At 39.2% G+C, this 23,445-nt stretch overlaps 1 long non-coding RNA gene across 1 annotated transcript; it reads right to left on the bottom strand.

Annotated features, from left to right (window-relative positions):
- Nucleotides 1-233: 233 nt before the first annotated feature.
- On the bottom strand, nt 234-23,107 carry LOC148072127 (uncharacterized). Its single transcript, XR_015712867.1, has 4 exons — nt 23,040-23,107; nt 14,891-15,019; nt 1,540-1,614; nt 234-264 (listed from the first exon to the last, which is right to left on the bottom strand). It is a non-coding gene; the product is annotated as an uncharacterized LOC148072127 (long non-coding RNA).
- Nucleotides 23,108-23,445: the final 338 nt, after the last annotated feature.

Genomic DNA, 23,445 nt, shown 5'->3' with positions numbered 1-23,445 from the left:
AGACGGAGAAGGAGAGTATCGACCCGGAGAGAGTGGCTCCTCGGGACATAACTCTTCATCGTGGCTGGTCATGTGCCTTCAGGTTTTTTTTTTGGTAAGATTCCCCATTAAAGAGTGATATAAACTCACCAACACGATGACCGGTGAAGGTCGTCACCGTCATGGCTGCTCGGTTTTGATCGGTTCTTCTAAAAAGATGTTTCAGTTTTTGCAGCGAGGAGAATCTGGTCGAGCGGTAAACTGTCTCGTCGGCATAAATAAACACTGAAACACACACAACGGCAAATCAAACGCACTTTAACTTCCCGCCGCCGTGATGAAAGATGGCCGACTTTCACCGGAGCCGACAATTCCAAAGAAAAATAACACAAGCGGCCAAGTTTGATGGGCAGTATGTGTGTTTTTGTGTGTGTGTGTGAGCCTGCAGCAGCAGCGGGGGGCAGAGGGGTTAAGTAGGATAGAAGGCACCCATACTTCAGATTGGCAGCAAGCTGCCGCAAGGATAATCTAATCACAGGATGCAATTCAATTAGCCGAGGGTCTCTGGGGCCACTGGGAGCCCGGCAGCCGACGCTGCTGTGGGGGGCCGCTGCCTCCTCACGCACACCCGAAACCCGGACGCTCGACTCCGCCGGGGCCCCTGACGCTTCCCCATGAATGCAGATGAAATTTTGAAATATGAAAATCCGCAATAATTTATGGAAGTTGTCACGAACGCGGGGCCATTGCTGCCCGGGTGGGGGGTAAGGGGGGGGGATAGAGGGTGAGGTAGAATAGAGGGTGAGGAGGACATTTACACGGCGGAAATTGTCTCACTGCTTTTGCTGCTGTAAACTTTATTTATGGCTCGAGGCCCTTCCAGCGGTGAGACACCTTGTGTTCGCCGACAGGAGCCTTCGGTCACTTCTTCACAACAAGCTGTGTTATTGGCAAGAATCTGGCGAAACGATGAGTATCACGATACATGTGTGACGATACGATATATTGCGATACCGTAGTAACAGCACTATATTGTTTCTTTTAAAGATGCAACACTTTTTGTGGCTTTTAAAACAAAGAAATGAGCAAATTATTTCTGTAATCAAAATTGAAAGTGCTTGTAGCAAAGTTCTTCTCAAAATATTAACAAAAAATTTAAATTTATATCAACAATGACACTTCATTGTTGATATAAATTTAAAAACCTGGAGCAACATGCAATATATCTGTCAGCGTTTAATTTTTAACTTTAAACTCGGTTTTAAAGCCAAAATGAGCCCAAACATACGCTTTAAAAGCTGATGTTAAATACATATTCATTATGTATTATATCAGACTCTTTGCGCTTGATGGATCTACTGACTCCTTCAAGAAACATATTTTTTATTTGTTCAGGCTTTTCCTTGATTTTCTGGAACTCCTGTTGTGTTATCAGTTTTATCTTGATCTGTAAAGTATATACTTTATTGAATATTGTTTTGATTGTTTAAGCGCTTTGTGACCCTGGTCTAGAAAAGCGCTATACAAATAAAAATTACTTACTTACTATTATTTACTCACCATCATTCGACAGAAACCAGGCTCGGATGGAGACTGCAGCTCAGCTACACCAGGTGTTCCCTACGCCAGAGTTATCTGTGGAGAAGAGAAGCTAGAATGACGACTCATCACTTCCTGACTCACAAGACTTCAGTCGGTCATGGATTGAAATTGATTATAAAGAGCATTTCTGAAGCTCAGACTGTCTGGATTTCAACCTGAAACACCATCTGAAGTTTGGCACTGAGCAGAAACGCACTTTTTAATATTCCCTCAGATGATTGTAGAAGCTTCTCATAAAAGCACGACGTCTCCATTAAAACATCATTTCGACTTGTATTTTTTTTTTAATATCGCAGCGGCTTGTTTTAGTCGGAGGTTCAAGTCTCCGGGTGCGATTACGGCGAACACCTCCTCGCCCCGGTCGACGCCGAGCTCCCTCCACCAAGGGTCTACTTCAGCGCCGTGTCGTCTTACTTTTCCCGGAGACGTATTGATAATTTCCAGCCCAAAAAATAGGATTTGAGTTTATTCGACAGGGCAAACAATCGAATCTGGGGCGGCGCTCAATCCAATTGCTGGGCGGCGGAGTGGAGAACAATAAACAGGCTGACGTGCGGCATCAGTGTTGTTGCAGGAGCTCTGATGAGATTACAGGAAGCAATAGATGATAATTACATCACGACGTGCACTACTTCTGAACACTCGCATTCATCTGGGTTTTATGCAGCAGCTCCAGCGCGGTGACACCGAGGAGCACGGCTGTCGTGCAGTCACGGCGAGGTCACCGCCGCACAACCACCGACCGACGCCGTATCCAGAGCATAACGTCTCAATACTTGAGCTGGTCATTTGAAATGTTCCTCAGGCAGAGTGGAGCTGGGATGTCCCCCCTTAGGAGGGTGTATTTGCTAGACTTTGGTGATACAATACATATCATGATGAAGTCACAACCATATGATTTATACTGTAGTAACGAGGATATATTTGTAGTATTGTCGAGTACTTGACTCTGGTGTTGCAGCATTTACAGACCATATGACTCTTGACAAATTCATTTGTTTTGAAATCAAAATATGGCTAAATATCAGCTTTTAAAGCAGCTGGAGTCGACTGTATCCTCTCGTCCTCAGTCATCACTGGGATCACGCGGGATTTCGTTGTTCCTTTAGCTGCGGAGTACATCATGACTGCAGCCATCTTGCGGACGGAAGTTTCATTGCAACACAAAAATGAAAAAAAACGCTTTGAATATTCTCTGGTTAATTGTGAATTTTATTTGAAACACACTTTGTTGAACTGTAAACCAAATACTATGGTAAAAATAAAAATAAACAATCATCTATATTATATTATTATTAGTAGTTTATTATAAAAATAATAAACTAAAAATATATTTTTTTATATAGATTTTCCAACAATGTTTTTTATTTGTATATATTTCTATGCATTAAAATATACATTATAAATTGTATTAATTATCAATAAAATAGTTATTTAAATGTTTATTTTGAATGAGCCCAAACGATTCTGAAAACCTTTAGTGTCCTGATCATAATGATTATAAAAGGTAATCAATTAAAGGATGAGCAGACCTGAGTTGATCAGAGGAACGTGTGCAAACTATTTATGTATATATATAAATATATATATATATATACACATATATATATACACATATATATACACACATATATATATATACACATATATATACACATATATATACACACAACTGTTGAAAAGAACAATATTTTGTGTGTATATGTATATTAAATGTATGATTTTTTTATATTCGTGTGTATATATATATATATATATATATATATATATATAGATATATGGACTCATACATTTAATATACATATACACACAAAATATTGTTCTTTTCAACAGTTGTGTGTATATACTGTATAAATATATATATGTGTGTATATATACTGTATATATATATATATAAATATATATATATATATATCTGGACTCATACATTTAATATACATATACACACAAAATATTGTTCTTTTCAAAAGTTGACTTCAGCAGCGCACCTGTCTGTGAGTCCAGGGATGGCGAGGAGGCCGAGGAGGCTGAGGCGGTCTCTCTGGCTCCGCCTCCTCCCCGAGTCTCCGTCCGTTCAGCTCTGGACTCACTTTTCATAATTATTGAATTAGACTCCTGGCGGCCCATTAAGCAGGACATTCTCTTCGTAACCACCTGCTCGGACCCTCCCCCTTCCTCGTTTTACGCCATCAATCTTTCAGCGTTACCGGAGCCCCTAAAAGCTTTCTGACTGCTCTATAATGGGGTACAGAGCAGGGTCAGGGGGTGGGGGGCTCGGCAGCACTGATGCCTCAGCATTCAGGCGGGGAGGGTCACTCCGTGGAGCCGGGTCACTGACCGGACCTTCGGCTGGGAACAAGAGAGGAGCACACACCGGGTTCTGTTGACTGGATCACACAAGAACTTCTGAGGAGGCCGAAGTTACAAAGACTTTCTTTGAGCGAGTCACGCGCCCGACACCATCACCCGTGAGCACGTCTGATGTCCGGCTAGATACACACTTTCTTATTGTTCTTTTTACCCAGTTTCATGTATTTTTATAATATTCAGGATATTTTAAGTTGCCGCTGAGGTCAAACCACAGAGGACGCAGCAACAAAACAAACACTATTATCACTTCAATAACAATTGATATACTTCAATACAACAATTGATTTTCTGGAACTCCTGCTGTGTTATCAGTTTTTATCTTGATCTTTTAAGTATATACTTTATTGAATATTATTTTGATTATTTAAGCGCTTTGTGACCCTGGTCTGGAAAAGCGCTATACAAATACAAATTACTTACTTTACTTACTTACTTCAACTCAACACAAACTGCCTTTTTTTTAAATGAAAACACATAAAATTTCAGATTCTATTTAACAGCCATATCCCACCACCTGGATTAATATTTAAAAATATACACCCACAGTGAAAAAAACCCTCAACTTTTGTGTGTGTATGCGTGTTTATGTGTGCTGAGTACTAGGTGCGGTGGATACATTAGCTCCAAACAAACAACTTTTAGTAATAGTAAAGAAATATATTTTGATTTTTTTACATAAAAGAATGAAGATATTGAAAAAAAGTCTTGCAACAACTTAATTATATCTAAATATTTGTTTCAAGATTAGTATTTGTATTATAGTCTTATGTTAATTGGCCTAGAATCCTATGCTTGCTATAGAACATACTTTTAAGTATATGAAAATTGGTTATAACTTGCATTAACTGTGCAGTGTAACTAATATAAAAACTTTAAGTCGGATAAACATTTTCATCAAGTTAAAAAAGATATATAACTATAACGGCTTTTTTTGCAGGTTGCTTTTTTTATTAAGTGCCTGGAACCAGATGGCGAGCTAGTGCAGGAACAAACAGACCATAATTAAAGTCACCACATCTTCTCCTCGAATCTCATAACCTTTTATAAAATCACACTATACCAGGGTAGACTCTCAGGTCAGGTTCAATAAATTCGGCCCCATCTTTGTTTGTTCATAATTTTCTTTATTATTCTAGGGCTCTGTTAAATGAATATCTGCAATTTAAATCTGTCATGTTTTACTAAAACCATTTTAAACGTCTTAATTTGTTAATATTGTTGTTACTTTAAATTGGCATAATAAACTAAATGCATTATTTTATTTATTAATTAAATGTAACGTATGATTATAGTTTGTACATCATTGACATAAATATATATATTTTTTAAAGTAATGTTATTTCTGTAATCCAAGCTTAAAGATACCATACAGTACTATCTAAAGAGATATCAATTCATAATATTTTAAAAAGGTCCTCAACAACAAATGAAAACCTATAAACATATTTTCTTTCAAATGTAGCCACTAGAGCAGTTACTGTTGCCGTACCCCAAGATAACTTCACACTTTCTATATCTATATTTATATATACAAAGTCTATTTTATTGGTGGCCGTCAACAGATTTGGAGAACAAGATTACTCCAGCGGTCAATCAGAACCACACGGTTGCCTAGCGACGCTCCAGCTGATCTCCGGACGAGGCTCTGACATTTGTGTCATTTTTGAGCGGCGATTCTCACCGGTTGTCGTGGAGATCGGTCAATGTTAAGTTAATCGGAAGGTTGGCTTCGTCTTTACCTTGCCGTGCTATTGAGTCGCCTGTCGATACCTCTGATGTCCAGATGCTGCACTGAGCAGTCATAAGAATTAAATGTCCCCCGGACTGCTTCATGGTTTCAACTTGAAATTTTAATTTACTTTCATAAACTGGTCCAGATGACTGTCATGGACGATTACCTCCAGGAGAAAAATAGGATTTTTGGCTCAGAACGACTTATTCGAGGATGATCACCAGAAGACCACAAGGGAACCACAAGATGTCCACCTGGAGGATCACCAGAAGACCATCAGTAAACCACAAGAAGTCCACCTGGAGCATCACCAGAAGACCATCAGTAAACCACAAGAAGTCCACCTGGAGGATCACCAGAAGACCATCAGTAAACCACAAGAAGTCCACCTTGAGGATTACCAGAAGACCATCAGTAAACCACAAGAGGTCCACCTGGAGGATCACCAGAAGACCATCAGTAAACCACAAGAAGTCTACCTGGAGGATACCAGAAGACCACCAGGGAACCACAAGAAGTCCACTAGGAGGATCACCAGAAGACCATCGGTAAACCAAAAGAGGTCCACCTGGAGGATCAACAGAAATTTTCTAGAGGATCACCAGAAGAACATCAGGGAACCACAAAAGGGCCAGCTGGAGGATCACCAGAAGACCATCGGTAAACCAAAAGAGGTCCACCTGGAGGATCACCAGAAATGTTCTAGAGGATCACCAGAAGATCATCAGGGAACCACAAGAGGTCCACCTGGAGGATAACCAGAAATGTACTAGAGGATCATCAGAAATGTACCAGAGGATCACCAAAAGACCATCGGGGAACTACAACAAGTCCACCTGGAGGGTCACCAGAAGACCTTCAGTAAACCCCAAGAAGTCCACCTGGAGGATCACCAGAAATGTACCAAAGGATCACCAGAAGACCATCAGGGTACTACAAGAGGTCCACCAGATGAACAACAGAAATGTACCATTCAAGGACCACCAGTGGACCATTAGAGCTCCACCTGAGGACTATTAGAGGAATGCAGGAGGTCCACCAGAATTTAGCAAAGGAGTTCTGAGTTCCAGTGGTCAACCAGAACACCAATAAAGGATCCACAGTGGACTCACATGTGTGGCTGCTGAGACGGTCAGAAACTAAATCACCGCAGAGAAAGCCTCCGTCCATGTGTGTGTCCGGGTCACTTCCTGAACCCCGGAGGCTCGTCAGGACCTTAAACACCGGCAAAGATTGATTTCCCTCATCGTGATTATTATTTCATTTTAATCTCAACTGTAATTAGGAGTTTGTGTGTGTTTACGTGTGTGTGTGTGTGTGTGTGTGAGATGCTACAAGTAAACACCATCAGTGATGGAGGACTTGTGTTTCACCTCACAGCAAGATGCTCATTACCTAATGCTCAGATCCCAACACGTATTAGTCATCTGTGACAGCTGCTGGCTCTGCATAAACACACACACACGTATACTCACACACACACACACACACACACACATTCTCCAATGCGCACACGACAAAAATATGCACGGCCTCCTGCTAAACACAACACAAAAGACTTCACAGTAACTCAGCGGTTGCCACACTGGGATTTGAACCAGTAACCTTATTTTTTTTTGTTTACTTTGGTGCAACATCGTCAGACACACAACGATACACACAACTCTGTACACATTGTTCTACTGAACCTTGTACAAATACAAATACTTGTGTAGAACACTCAACACAAACGTTTGACCCGACACAACTTTAAACATATAATTCCTTCAAATATTGTCAAATTGAGACGTAAAATCCCAAATACATCAACACAATAGTGTGTGTTCTAGTTAAATAAACACAAGACAAACAACTCCTACACACACAAAAAAAGTGACCTTGTGTGTCGTAAACACACACACACACGGACGCATGGAGAACGTAAGAACAAAACAAAAACACACACACACAGTGGGTGAATAAAAACTTGAAGGAAGATAAACAACAAGAGTGACCTTGTACTGTAACACACGCATGCACACACACACACACACACACACTTGCACACACAAACACACACACACATAGAGAACGTAAGAACAAAACAAAAACACACACACACAGTGGGTGAATAAAAACTTGAAGGAAGATAAACAACAAGAGTGACCTTGTACTGTAACACACACGTGCACACACCCCCCCACACACACACACCCACACCCACACACACACACACACACACACACACACACACACACACACACACACACTGACTGGCTGCATATGAGTAATGAACAACCTTAATAACACCTCCAACTTCTCCTCTTCCTCTCGGCTGGCTGTTTAAATTCACATCCCCCTTTAACATCGCTGTAATGCGATTACTGGCCGGCTAATGGTTCTCCTTCTGCTCCTCCCAGACGTTGGCCCAGACCTCGGCGAGCAAACACACACACATTCGGAGAGAGAGTGTGTGTGTGTTGTTGTTGCAGAGATGCTACATCTGCAAAGTATGACGGAGGGAGGAGATCGGAGGGAGAAGGAGGAAGAGGAGAGAGAGAAGTTGGTGTTTATATGCATGAAAGTGAGCAGCAGTGGAGGGTGAGTGTGTGGGGGGGGGGGGGCAGCACACCCCTCGACTCACCCGCCTCCTCCCACCTCCTCCCACCTCCTCCCCTGGGTGGATCTATAGGGAGGGAAGGCAGAGACAGGTGCATTTCTCCACAAATCGAGTTAGCAGAGACATGCCACATCCAATTGGGCTAAATTGATGTGAGAGTTTGTGATGTCTGCCGCGGGTCTTACAGCAAAGGTCAGTGTGCCGAGACAATGACATCAATCTGCTCCACGTGGCCCGAGCGCTTCCCCCGCCGTTCAGAGGCAAACCTGCCAGCCGGGGCGGGCGGGAGGGCGGGCGGCGAGCGGGTGGCCATCTTGTGATTGCTGCGGAGTAAACAAACGAGGCCCCGGTTGTTGTTGTGGGGGGTCAGAGGTCGCCGGTGGGAGTTGAGAAGCTTTTGGAAAACGATATTTACTGGAGTAATTTAGATTATATTTTACTGACTATTAAAACTTAAAAAAATATTCAATTATTGATTATATTTTACAGACAATAAAAAATGTAAAAAATGATTCAGTTATTGATGATATTTTAAAAACAATTAAAACTTAAAAAAAGATTCAATCATTGATGATATTTTACAGAAAAACAATTAAAACCTCAAAAATTATTAAATCATTGATGATATTTAAAAAAAAAAATTAATACTTCAAAAATGATTCAATCATTGATTATATTTAACAAATAAACAAGTAAAACTTCAAAAATGATTCAATCATTGATTATATTTAACAAATAAACAAGTAAAACTTCAAAAATGATTCAATCATTGATGATATTTAAAAAAAAACTATTAAAACTTCTAAAATGATTAAATTATTGATGATATTTTACAGATAAACAATTACAACTTTAAAAAAAATATTAAATTATTGATTATATTTTACAGATAAACAATTAAAACTTCAAGAATGATTAAATTATTGATGATATTTTAAAAACTATTAAAACTTAAAAAAATATTCAGTCATTGATGATATTTAACAAATAAACAAGTAAAACTTAAAAAATGATTCGATCATTGATGATATTTTACAGAAAAACTATTAAAACTTCAAAAACGATTTAATCATTTATCGTGCAGTGGAAGTAAAAAAATAAGTTTTCACAGGGATCATGATTTCATATTTTCCCTTGTTGTGTATGATATTAGGTTTTTTTGATCCATATTATAAATTGCAAATGTTTCAAGCTCTTTGAAATTTTAATTTGACTCTGTAGTACTACAGTTTTTTTTAGTATTGCTATAATTTGACATTTTTGTAGAATTACTCATTTTTAATTAAAATTTATCACATGTTATTTCCATGTTACGTTTTCTCATTTTAATCCTCATGTTTTTGATATTACGGTTCCTATGTTTTAAGGTTAAATGTTTAAACCTTATTTTATTTATTTTTTTATTTTTATTTCACAGATTCTACAAATAAATGTACAAATTATTCATCACACATGTGCGTTAATACAAATTTGTTACATTTGTTTTGTTTTTTTTAAATCCATAATTTAATGTTCAAATAATTGAAGTTCTTTATTTTATTTTGTCATTTTTTTCTACATTATTTAAAAAAAATTATATTTGTCTGCATGTTCTAAACAAAATAAAAACAATATTTATGCACCTATAATAAATATTATATATATTTTGACACAATATAAATGTTGAAAGCTCCATGTGGATCAGCAACATCATGGTGGGAATGTTTACGTTCAAATGATGGAGAGACTCAGACACAGAGAGGATCATGGGATCTCCTCTATGAGGTCATGATTTCCTCTCATTGCATCATCCTTGGTTCCGCCCGCATCACATCACTAGCATGTCTTTGCTCGTGATGCTAAACCCTGACGCTTTCAACCAATAATATTTCATTAATCACATTTTGTCAACAATTCTTTAAACTCAAACGCTTCAGGCATGTGAAATATTATTTAAGTTTAAGAGTCTCCTCACAAAACTCCTGAACTATCTTCCTGAAGTTACACTGTTGTGTTTTAGTCAATGAGTCAAACTTTAACTTTGACGTTCAGACTCGTGAAGAAGCTAAACTAAGTGAGTCTGTGATTCGTCGACTCCTCCGTCTGGATGAATCCTCCGCGGTAATTCCACTCATGAACAAATATTCTCTTTCAATTTGGCGGCCGACACGTGATCTGCGGGCGGTTCCGGGGCCACTTTGCTTCCACTCTCGGCAAATCCAATAGAAACTTCATCATGCTGTCACCTCAGCCGGGTCTGCAGACCCAGAATCCAGGAGAACGGCTCTCATCCCACCTCCATTCCTTTGATCACATTAGCGTTATTGCTGCTCTTATGGCTCGCTCCGTCTTCTCGCTGTTACTCTAAACCCGCCGCCGGCGATTGGTTTTCATTCTGCGGCTTCAATCTGGAGCTGGGCCCGGGTCGAGGCGGGTTGCTCGACAATACTTGTAACAGCTTTATGAACAGCTCAGCCCCACTGCCGGATCCACCGACTATCTGAGCCAGTATTTACGGAGATATTGATTAGAGCTGAGGAACGAGATCCATCACCTTTATTGATACCAATGTTTTGATTGTTTTCTTCACTGGTCCTGGTTCTGACCCGCCTTGATTGTTCAAGATGACACCCGTTATTTCATCTAACGGTGGTCTGTCCATTAAAAAGTAATTTATGACCGTCCCAGTCGACCATCGATCACAAATAAACAAACATGATCAGCAAACCAAAGAGATATTGTTGTCTGAAGGAATGTAGCCCACAGTGACTAACATCACTTTGACAAATGACAACATCTGCTACATCGAAGGAGAGGAAATGACGAGTCCTTCATAACATTACCTGCTCTATGTTGCTTAGCTTTCCTTGGATCACCTACGACGTTCAATGAGAGTTGGTCCATTGTTCGAAGACCATCCATCGACAAATCCACGCTGTCTGTCGAAATTCTTTCGCTCATAAACACAACTTATTTATCTTCACCACTTCGTTAGCTCTGAAGCGCAACTTCTTTAGCTCTGCAACACAACTTCTTTAGCTCTGCAGCAACACTTCTTTAGCTCTGCAACACAACTTCTTTAGCTCTGCAACACACCTTCTTTAGCTCTTCAACACAACTTCTTTAGCTCTTCAACACAACTTCTTTAGCTCTGCACCACAACTTTTTTAGCTCTGCACCACCACTTCTTTAGCTCTTTAGCTCTTCAACACAACTTTTTTAGCTCTGCACCACAACTTCTTTAGCTCTGCAACACAACTTATTTAGCTCTTCAACACAAATTCTTTAGATCTGCAACAAAACTTCTTTAGCTCTGCAGCACAACTTCTTTAGCTCTGCAACACAACTTCTTTAGCTCTGCAACACAACTTCTTTAGCTCTGCAGCACAACTTCTTTAGCTCTGCAACACAACTTCTTTAGCTCTGTAGCACAACTTCTTTAGCTCTGCAGCACAACTTCTTTAGCTCTGCAACACAACTTCTTTAGCTCTGCAACACAACTTCTTTAGCTCTGCAACACAACTTCTTTAGATCTGCAACACAACTTCTTTAGCTCTTCAACACAACTTCTTTAGATCTGCAACACAACTTCTTTAGCTCTGCAGCACAACTTCTTTAGCTCTACAGCACAACTTCTTTAGCTCTACAGCACAACTTCTTTAGCTCTGCAACACAACTTCTTTAGCTCTGCAACACAACTTCTTTAGCTCTTCAACACAACTTCTTTAGATCCGCAACAAAACTTCTTTAGCTCTGCAACACAACTTCTTTAGCTCTTCAACACAACTTCTTTAGCTCTGTAACACAACTTCTTTAGCTCTTCAACACAACTTCTTTAGATCTGCAACACAACTTCTTTAGCTCTTCAACACAACTTCTTTAGCTCTTCAACACAACTTCTTTAGATCTGCAACACAACTTATTTAGCTCTTCAACACAACTTATTTAGCTCTTCAACACAACTTCTTTAGATCTGCAACACAACTTCTTTAGCTCTGCAGCACAACTTCTTTAGCTCTACAGCACAACTTCTTTAGCTCTGCAACACAACTTCTTTAGCTCTGCAACACAACTTCTTTAGCTCTGCAACACAACTTCTTTAGCTCTACAGCACAACTTCTTTAGCTCTGCAACACAACTTATTTAGCTCTAAAGAACAACTTCTTTAGCTCTGCAACACAACTTCTTTAGATCTGCAACACAACTTCTTTAGATCTGCAACACAACTTATTTAGCTCTGCAACACAACTTCTTTAGCTCTGCAGCACAACTTCTTTAGCTCTGCAACACAACTTCTTTAGATCTGCAACACAACTTCTTTAGCTCTGCAACACAACTTCTTTAGCTCTGCAACACAACTTCTTTAGCTCTGAAACACAACTCCTTTAGCCCTGCAACACAACTTCTTTAGCTCTGCAACACAACTTATTTAGCTCTGCAACACAACTTCTTTAGCTCTGCAACACAACTTCTTTAGATCTGCAACACAACTTCTTTAGCTCTGCAACACAACTTCTTTAGCTCTGCAACACAACTTCTTTAGCTCTGCAACACAACTTCTTTAGATCTGCAGCACAACTTCTTTAGCTCTGCAACACAACTTCTTTAGCTCTGCAACACAACTTCTTTAGCTCTGCAACACAACTTCTTTAGATCTACAACACAACTTCTTTAGCTCTGCAACACAACTTCTTTAGCTCTGCAGCACAACTTCTTTAGCGCAACTTCTTTAGATCTGCTACACAACTTCTTTAGCTCTGCAACACAACTTCTTTAGCTCTGCAACACAACTTATTTGGCTAAACAAAAACAATTATTTGGCTCATCAATTATAAGCTTAAAGAAGTTGCTTCATTAGCTCGACAAAATTAATTGTTTTGGTCAAAAACTGATTTTTTTGACGAAAATGAATAAATCAAGTTTATTAATTATGTTGTTTTTGCGACTTTTTCTTTAGATGAAAAAGTTGTCTGTTGCTTTTGTCTTGTGGTGGTTTTACTTGGTGAGGTTTTAATTGTGTTGCGGTCACAAAACTATTGCTAACCTTACAATATATACAACATCTTTGTTTATTGCCTTCAAAAAGGATGTTGTGATTGATTGTACTAGTTGTGGCCATTTTAAACGTGTCATAATGGTTGTTAATTGTCTTGAAGTGTGAGATCATCTGTCTGGCAAAAAAAAGTTTCACTTCCTGAGGGTTTGTTGTTTGGCCCAGTTTCCTGGAAGCTGAGTCTCCTGGATGGCGGTTCAGGTCCGCGAGTCCCTGGGCAGAGATTTGTCTGAGCGTAGTACGGGGTGCTGGCGAGCAGCGAGCTGATGCATAAACATCCTCTCTAATACGCCTATTCATCATCGGGCAGCCGAGGGATTCTGGGTGTGTTCTGATCAAATTTGCAGCCAGTGATGATGAGCAGCAGCTCGGTTCTGGACTGCAGAGAAGTGCAGATCCAGCTATTTGTCACGTCGAGCTGCCACAGCGAGGAAGAGGAGGCAGGACGAAGGACGGGATGGAAGGCGAAAAGGGGGGTTTAAAGGGAGCGTGTTAGACTTAACAAGTACTTTTTCATGTTATACTTCTTTGGTTCTGTGAGTTTTGAGATGATGATTAGGGGTGTGAGAAAATATTGACGCATACATTTCACAATATATGTATTTTTTCACAATACTGTAAGGATATTTATCAGCATTATTTCGATTTTTAAATAATGTATTTAATTCATTAGATGTTTTTGCGTGATTGTAGGTCTCCTTCAAGGTTGGGGCCTTTCTGTGTAGTTTTTATGTTCTTTCTGTGTTTGCGTGGGTTTACTCCGGGCACTCCGGTTTCCTCCCACAGTCCATAAACACTGGGGTAATTGTGAATTAAGAATGTGTGTGTGGGAATGGTAGTATGTGTTTGTGTGCCCTGCGATAGGACTGGTGACCTGTTCATTGGTGTCCCCTGCCTCTCTCCCGAAGAAGCTGGGGCTCCATATTTGACATTAATCCTATTCTTTTACTGTTTATATTTCAATACATTGTGTATAAAATAAATATTTTTTAATTTTCAATTAATATGCAGACATTAACAATGTTTATTTTTGTTATGCAACTAAACTTTGGTCGCTAGATGGCAGCCGTCATTACATCCTCCACTGATAAATAAACATGCAGACATCCTGCAAGATCCCGGCGATGACTGAGGACGAGGGGATACAGTTCCGCAGCATGCAGAGCTAATGTTTGGACATATTTTGGTTTCAATGAAAGCAGTTACGACTTCGTCAAGAGTCATTTGTTCTGTAAATACTGCAACACCAGAGTCAAGTAATTGTGCAACACTACGACTACATCTTTTTTCCTAGAGTATTGCAATACATTGTATCATCGCACCTGTATCGTGATACGTGATACATCACCACATTCTTGTCAATACACACTTCTATTAATGATGTGACACGCCTCCTCTCTTTGATTCTTTCTGTCTGTCCGTCACATAAAACCCATCACCTTCTTCTTCCATTTGTCTCTCACTTTTCCATCCTTTCAAACTCTTTTCTTTATGTTGTCGTTCTTCACAAAACAAACTTTAAAGTGAAACGGCAGTAAAAAAACTTCTCAAAGCTTCCTGCTGCAGACGTATTTACCAGTAGTGGCGGCGTGTGATGGGGTCACATCCCTCTCCTGCAGCGTCAATCCTTCAGAGCAGCAGAAAGGCCTTCTGGGAACAGGAAGTGAGTCGGGAGGACGGACTCTGATGGCTCCATCTGGCCTCTCTGTAAAGATTCATCCAATCGAATTAGTCTTGATTGATCAACGAGGCCTGCCGTTGCTGCGTCGTCATGGCAACATCAATCACTTTCCGCTGTCGATACCGTGAGCGCAGGACGAGAAAAGAGGGATGGAAAGAGCGAGAGAGAGAGAGAGAGAGAGAGGACTTCCTGAGAGGAATGATGATGAAGATGATGACGGTAAACAAAGTGAGAGCGACGATGATGAAGATGATGGTTGTGAAGACGAGGAAGCTGCACAGAATATGGGGGACGATGATCAAGTCTCATTTATATGTTGTCGACGACTTGTTAGCCCGGGTCCGTGTTCCCCTTAATCCATCCATCCATCACCTATATAGTTCACCCTGGACGTAACAGCACTAATGAATTCACTCGTTTATTAGCCACGGTTTAATTGATTTTCACTTCCTTCAACCGAAAGTGCATCCACTTGTTTAACTGTACTTTCATCTATTTATAGGATTATCAATGAGTTCACCAATTTAATATTAATCTTGTCTATATTAATCTATTTATAGATTTATTCTATTTTAACCTATCTATTTATCCATTCAATGATCAATTTGTTAATCAATACAACCGGTATTTATAGGCCCATCCATCCATTTATTAAATGACCACATATATCACTTTCCAATCCCTGCTCACATCTTTTTTTTCTTTCTTCGTCCATCCTTTGTTTCTCCGACGGTCTATGCAGATGAGTTAATATCAAATATGATATTAGACATGGGGGTGGGCGGGCGGGTGGGTGACGAATGATCAGCTGCACCGAGCTGCAGGTGTTTACATGTATGCATTGATAATATTGTATAAGGGGGGGGGGTGGTCATAATGTTAATAATAGAACAATCAATGGAGTCACAGTGAACTTGATGGATCTAAAGACGCGGCGCTACTGTAATTGCTCCCGCCGCCGCCTCCACCCGGGACCCCCCTCCGTCAGCATTAAAAAGTGCTCCATCATTCTTGTCGCCTGCCGCTCCGACGACCATCAATCGCTTCATTCCAGTAAAGCTACGTGCGCACAAAAGGCCGCTGTCCGCCGCTTAATGCATGTGTGATTAAGCTTTTAGGGCCCAACACACGGCATTATTAGCCAGCAGGTCCTTGTATAGAGGGCCAAATGCCTTCAGGGGGCCCGTTGGGGGGGGGCGGGTGTTATAGGGGTAAAGGAGGGGGAGAGTTAATGACACTGACCCTCACTTCCCCATTCATTCAACAATAATAACGGGTCAGGCAGCTGATTTATGAGGCTGAGACTAATAATCCTCAATTGCTGATGCAGAAGAGTTGGGGGGGTGGGGGGGGTGACCTCACTGGGGGGTAAAACGCAGGAGTCGTCGACATTTTCAGTCGTTCTGGAAACTCTTGTTGGTTTAAGAGCCACGAGGAGCGCCGGTGCGCACGCGCGGCCGGCCTTAAATGAATAACAAGCAAACAATGTGCGCCGGATTCAATTACAACTTTATTTACAGGCGGAATCTCATGAAGGACCATCGAGCTCCGTTAAAGAGCGGCGGGGATGAAACGATGACAAGAGCTCCGATAAGAATTTAATTCCATCTCATTTCGGCCGATTTTTATGAATCAAATTCTTGAACGCTGGCAAGAGATTTAATGATCACATCTTTGCGAAAATCTCATTTGGACGCCGGTCGATGGCATTTCTCTGCGTTAATGTCGACTTAGAGGTTGGAGTAATTTAGTAATTGATTCCTCCGGCCCCGGCTCTCCGCCGATGCCAAGGCCGCGTCTCAGGGTAATATGTTTCCTAATCTCATCCCCTGGAATAAGATTTCTATGTTAATCCAGTGCTGAAGGTCTGTTGGTCACTCAGAGACGCAGATAAAGACCTGAGTTTGGACGGAGCTGCAGCATCTGGAGGAGGAGAGGAAGTGGTTGATGAGAGAGACGCTGCCTTTATACGCAACTATCAGTCCTCAAAAATGAAGATTAAGGATTAGAGATGAAGGCCGGGACATAAATCGATGATGATGGGGAGATCATTATTCAGATGCATGAAAGGACAGAAGGATGGACATACAATGGAATAGAGGGAGGTAAAGCAGATAAGAAGTGTGCTGACCTGGAGTCAGTGCTTAGCAGTAGGTTAAAGGTTTGAGTCCATCTTGAGCAGGTATGTTTCATACAGAGGTCCATTAAACATTGAACATTGTGTCCCTACGACAGGCTGGCGACTGGTTCAGGAATATCCCCTGGCTCTCACCCCAGGTAGCTGGGATACTGCTAAGGGAATAAGCGGTAGAAAATAAATGCAAATAGGGGGGAAAGTATATTTGTAAAAGAGAGGATTGTCTAAAATGAATAGGGGGTGGATGGATGATGGATGGAGTGAAAAGCTGTAGCATAAAAGAGGATGGCAAAACAAGTCGTAGATGATTGTGTGACAGAGATGGAAAGAAGTGTGAAGAAGATAACAAGAGGAATGTTTAAGATTTTGATGATCACCTGGATGAACGACTATTTTATGACACAAGTTGCCAAAACTCACACGTGATCAAAACTCCACATTGTGTTGAGTTTCTGAACAGTGGCAGTTAAAATTACATTGATTTTTTTCATTTGTTGGCAAGTGTTCTTTTGTACTGGAAATTATTATTTTATTTTTTTCTGGAATTGATCTGATAAAATTAGAAAAAGGTCACGTTCAGGAAATGGTATTAAAGTGAAGGTATCGGTGTTAGTACTGCTATTGAAAATGTTCAATCAATACTAGGGGTGTAAGAAAATAACAATATATCACGATATTTTAATTCCAGATACTGTATCGATATTCAAAATACCTGTATTGTTTAAAAAACAAACAAAATATATATATATATGTACAGTATATATATCTAACCTTTGAAATGACATTTTATTTGATTTCATAGTTATTTTATGGTATATATTTTAATAGTGTGTGTTTAAAAGACAATCATTCAATGTCTCATTTTACAATTAACAGTCAAATATTCACGCCATTTTCTTCATTTGTGCGGTGCAATTAAACCTCTGACAACTAGTTGGCAACATTCTTTGATTCCTCCGCGCCAAAGTAAAAACAAAACTGGCGATATTGCAGCCTGAAGAAGAAAGGACACACATGAGGTTCGAGCAGCTTTAAAAACTGATGTTTGGACTTATTTTGGCTTTAAAACGTAGTTTAAAGTTAAAAAAAATACACAATGACAGATACTGGATGTTGCTCCAGGTTGTTTGAGACTGTTGATAATATAAGTTTACATTTTAAGTTAATATTTGGATAAACCCTTTACATTTGATTATAGAAAATATATGCTCATTTCCTTGTTGTAAAAACCAGAAAAAGTGTTGTTTCTTACAAAATATTGTTGTTCCAACAGTATTGCAGTATATGTTACAGTCACACATATTATATCGCCAGATTCTTGTCAAAACACAACTCTAATCAACAACCAATTCCACTGCCAACTTTGACACATGAACACACACAGTGTAGTGCATTAACTTTAGCTGTTTTACTCTGACGAAACAAAAATCTGTTGTGTGCGTGTGCGTGTGTGTGTGTGTGTGTGTGTGTGTGTGTGTGTGTGTGTGTCTGTCCACTCTAATTGAATCAGCATCTTCTCCAGATGTCAACTTCCATCTGGACACTGGCTAACGTGAGTTTATTTCCAGAACACTGACCCCATATCAGACCCTATGACACGGTCCAGATCTGTGGTTTCGGATCTTTGCCTCAGCAGAGTTCTGGTAGAGGGCGTGTCGGGCCGGCCTCCTCGGATTGAGCCGTCACACTCGCATGCTTGTTAATGGAGCTGCTGATCAGAGCAGGATGGAGATGTCCTGGTCATCGGTGACAGCGGGTCCGCCCCGCCGCCCCTCCTCTCCATCTTTATATAAACATCTTGTCCTCTCTTCTTTTGGGCCGGGAAGGAGAGGGGGGGGGGGTCACTGGATCCATCCAATCCATCCACGCACAATGACATTTGTCCCGGGCCATTGTCCCGTCTGTCCGGCAACATTCCTCCAGCGCTCAGCAACCATGCTCCCCTTAAACGGAGAGGTGGTCCCGCTATTGACCGACACTTGCTGCCTGGACCCGGGGTCTCGCTCGAGTCTACGTGGCTGATTTATGGAACCTGAGTCACAGGTTCGAGTCCCATTAGTGCCGCCATGATTACACATTAAAGAGCACTAAACTTGACACAACAGCAGTTTTAGGTCTGTAAATCTTATCCTGACATCATTACTCTTTCTTCGCTATGATCCATCCATCCAGTAATAATTCATTCACCCATTTATAGATCACTTTTTGTTTATTTCTCTCACCTCCATATTCACCTATTTAAACCTTTTGAACTCTGTGATATTAAGTTTTCTATTCATCCACCTATATCTCTTCACTTCCCTGCCATCCATCCCTTTTTTCTTCATTCAGCCATCCAACCGTTTCTTCTGCGTCTTACATCCCTTGACTTCAACATTCAATATACATTCATCCATCTACCCATGTTCCTTCATCCAACCTTCATATATCAGTATATCGATGTCCATCCCATCCTAGCCTTGCACTACCAGAATGCATTGCATCAGACCTCCATCTTACAGTTTCATCCATCCATCCGTCATTGCTCCAAAGAAATGTACAGAAAAATAAGTATGAGAGCAGCTACACTCGTGACGTCCCTCCCATCCTATCTAATATCAACCCTTAAAATAACCTTTTTTAGTCTGTATATCCATCAATGTTCCTCATCAAAATATTGATCCCTTGCCGGAGGGATTGAAGAACAACAATCGCAACACTTTAAATGACTAATAGACATAAAGGAATGCGATCATATAGAAGTAAATATGAAAGAACAAATGCATATAGAAATAGAAAAGCATTCAATCAGGAGCCAATTTCACATGGTTCTGTAAAAAACAATCGACCATTTAAGTAATATTTGGGGCCCTTGCGAAAATAAAAAATGAAATCCTGTTCAGGATTTGAACTTGCACCACTCTTGCGAGTCTCAACCACAGCAAAAACAGCAATTGCAACGAGCCATTTCTTCCACAGTGTTAAATAAACAATGACAATTGTGGTCACCAGAATATCCCATGAAAGCACATTTACTTGAGTCTCCATGCAGTTACTAGTCAGCAGCAGCAGATCGAAGATGTAAAATAGATGAGAGAATAAATGTAAAAAGGCACAACCATCCATCCTTACAACTTCTCAGAAAGGTACGGAATATGGATATGCAGGAAGACTGATGGCACAGATTTAGGATAGACAGATATGAAGTTTGAAAATGTACATGAAAAGGAGAGGATGGATGGATGTTTTACCGAAAGAGAGTTCTCAGAATATGACACGTTAGATGACGGATATCCATCCGGCCGTATCGCTCTCTATTGACATGAAAAGATGGATGGATGTATCGATGAATAGAGCGAGGGACTACGAAATCCCTCCATCCACGAATGCACCGGAGTCGGCCGTTCATCATCAGGCGACGCGTTTGCATGGTGACTGGTGTTGAGATGAAGCAGAATAAAGTTAAATTCTCAGAGCAAGTACAAGACGTGCTGGCAGGTGGATGTGAGGAGCAAAGAGCAGCAGCATAAAGGAGCGAAAGAAAAGGGCCTTTAATTGTGTTTGCTCGCTGGAAATATGAGAAAAGACTGGTGCTTGATTCGATTATTCCCGACTTGGTGGCTTTTCTGCTGCCAGACGCGTGGAGGGACGCGCCGCACCAGTTGGCTCTTTGGCTCCCAATAATCAAATTAACCATTTGCTACAACTTTTAGACTCCCAGCTCGTGTGTGCAAAATAATCCAAAAAGAAAACATTTACATAAGAGGGGAGCTGCTCTTTTTTTTCTAAGAGGAGACAATGTTGGCAGGGAAGAAAAGACGGAAACACACTGCTGCACGTCACCATTGTGCCGCACAAATAATTGATGTGATGCGAGGAGAGAAAAGAGGCTTGAAAAGGTTGTTTAAAAAAGACCCAGATCTCCACTCCTTTTGTGGCTCCTCAGAAATAAATTACTTTAACGTGTCGTATCGATCTACCGCGGAAAAAAAAGAAAAAGATCTAAAATAGCTGCAATTTTATTTTTTTTAACTTATTTTGTGGTAATTGAAAATAATTTTCTCTTTTTATGAATGTACTAGATAGTTTTCTTATGAGAGAGAAATGTGTGAAGAAATGATCAATAAAATGAATATTTTTCGTTCGTTGTTGATACAGTTGATAACATTTAATGTATATATGTATGTATTATACATACAATAAATACAATAAAAAATATATAAATACAATAAATATTACACACATAAACAAAATAGTATATTTTTATTTAAAAAAAGGTTAATATTAGTAATTATTAATACAATTTAGAATTAGAATATTTTTTGTGAAATAATATTTAAAATCACTAGTAATAAATACAATAAAATAAATATATAAATACAATAAATATTACACACATAAATAAAATAGTGTATTTTTATTTAAAAAAAAGGTTAATATTAGAAATTATTAATACAATTTAGAATTAGAATATTTTTTGTGAAATAACATTTAATACATATTTAAAATCACTAGTAAAAACGTGTTCAGATAAAAGCAGAAAAAACAGCAACTATTGATTTGTTTAGGGAACATTAAGCTCTATACTTGACATTAAACTCGTGGTTTAAAAAAAAAGACATCATCATCTCAGTGTAAATCGTCACACAGAGACCGGGCCTCACTGGTGGGCGTCATTTTTTGCCGAAATTGAATTCCACTTTGTGTTTTTGGGTCACAGTGAGAGAAGGAGACTTGAACTCGACCTGAAGAAAGAACTGGGTTTTACCTGATTACACAAAGTGAGTTAACAGCATTAGCTGCTCCCAGACACTTCGTTACTTCCATTACCGACGTGTTATTGGACGAATCAACGAAATAATGAAAGTAATAAAGACAATTATGAACTCATTTGAATCCGAAAACAACGCGGAGATTTTTCTCTACGGCGGGAGAGAGAAGCAGGATCACGATGGTGCAGCGCGGGAAACACTGGCTTCATATTAACCATTACTTTATGAAATATGTAAACGGATTCTTTATTTTTACGTGACTAATATTATCACTCAAAATGTTTTAACAAAGAAATATTTCGATTGACCACATTAAAAAAAATAACAATAGTAATTTAAGCTGGAGGTTTTTTTTCGATGATCGTGTTAATACATTTTGAGAAATCATCCTTAACACGCCACAGGAATATTCAATATAATCAAATATGTAGCTATTTAATATTATTATATGTTCATTTATTTTTGAAATGCACAATGAATAACTTAATAGATTAATAGTATCATATTCATGTACAAATAAATTAAAAATATGTTAAATAATGACCGATAATGCGCAAAAAACGAATAAAAAAATAGATTGATTTTCAACAGTAAACAAATAGCAAAATTACGAAATTTGAACAAAATAAGTTTTTTTTTATTTTTTTATTATGGCGACAATAATAGTGATATTTTAAAATTAATTTAATTTATTCGCTGCCACAGGAAGAAATGGGATTAAATTGACAGGTCGTGGTGAACGTGATCGTGTAAAGATAACATGTTACCATGACACTTATTCGTGAGAGTTCCCCGACTAAGAGACTCATCAAAACAATTTACTGGTTCATTTAATCTTGTTGATATTTCCGGGAGCGGCTGCAGAACACGGAAGTGAAAATGGAGGGAAAGTATCATGTAACAAAAATGGCGTTGATTTTATCTAAATGCAGTGTCTTTAAAAAAGCAATGTTTAGAGAGTGTTCGTGTATTTAAAGTAAATTAAGTACGATAATAAATATTTTCTGAGGTAGCTGTACACACAGGTGTTCACATCTCACGATTTTTAAACAAATGACCGACTAGAGGAATTTAACTTGTATGTCTTCGGTGTGGAATTTAAATAAATAAAATCAAAAACAGGACATAAGAAGATATCCCACAGAGAAGAACTCACCTGCAGACGAGCTCTGGCACGATTATAAAAAGATACTAAAGTCAAAATGATTCCTGCAGCTGACGAATGATCCGGAAATAAAATTAAGCGAAACAAAATGGCGTCGCGTTTAGTTCCGTAAATTAAAGAAAATAATAATATTATTTTTTATTAAAAATATTAGATTTTAAAATTAAAGCGAAAATTCCGATATTATTTAGAACAAAAGTACATAAAATACTATTTGATCACGTTCGATAATATTACGATAATTGGGGGGAAGTAAACAACAACAAAGATGGCGTTTACCGATGACCAGAATAGATCCATTAATACTGTCGAATTCATTTTATTTATTTATTCATTTTCAAATGAAAATGGTTGTTAATAGCATTTTAAATTTACAAAATAAATACAGATATTTTGT

The sequence above is a fragment of the Callionymus lyra genome, chromosome 9 (genome assembly GCF_982586985.1).
Source record: "Callionymus lyra chromosome 9, fCalLyr1.hap1.1, whole genome shotgun sequence".
Classification (NCBI taxonomy): Eukaryota; Metazoa; Chordata; class Actinopteri; order Syngnathiformes; family Callionymidae; genus Callionymus; species Callionymus lyra.
The sequence above is the reverse complement of the archived record's forward strand: the minus strand, read 5'-3'. Positions and strand labels throughout refer to the sequence as shown.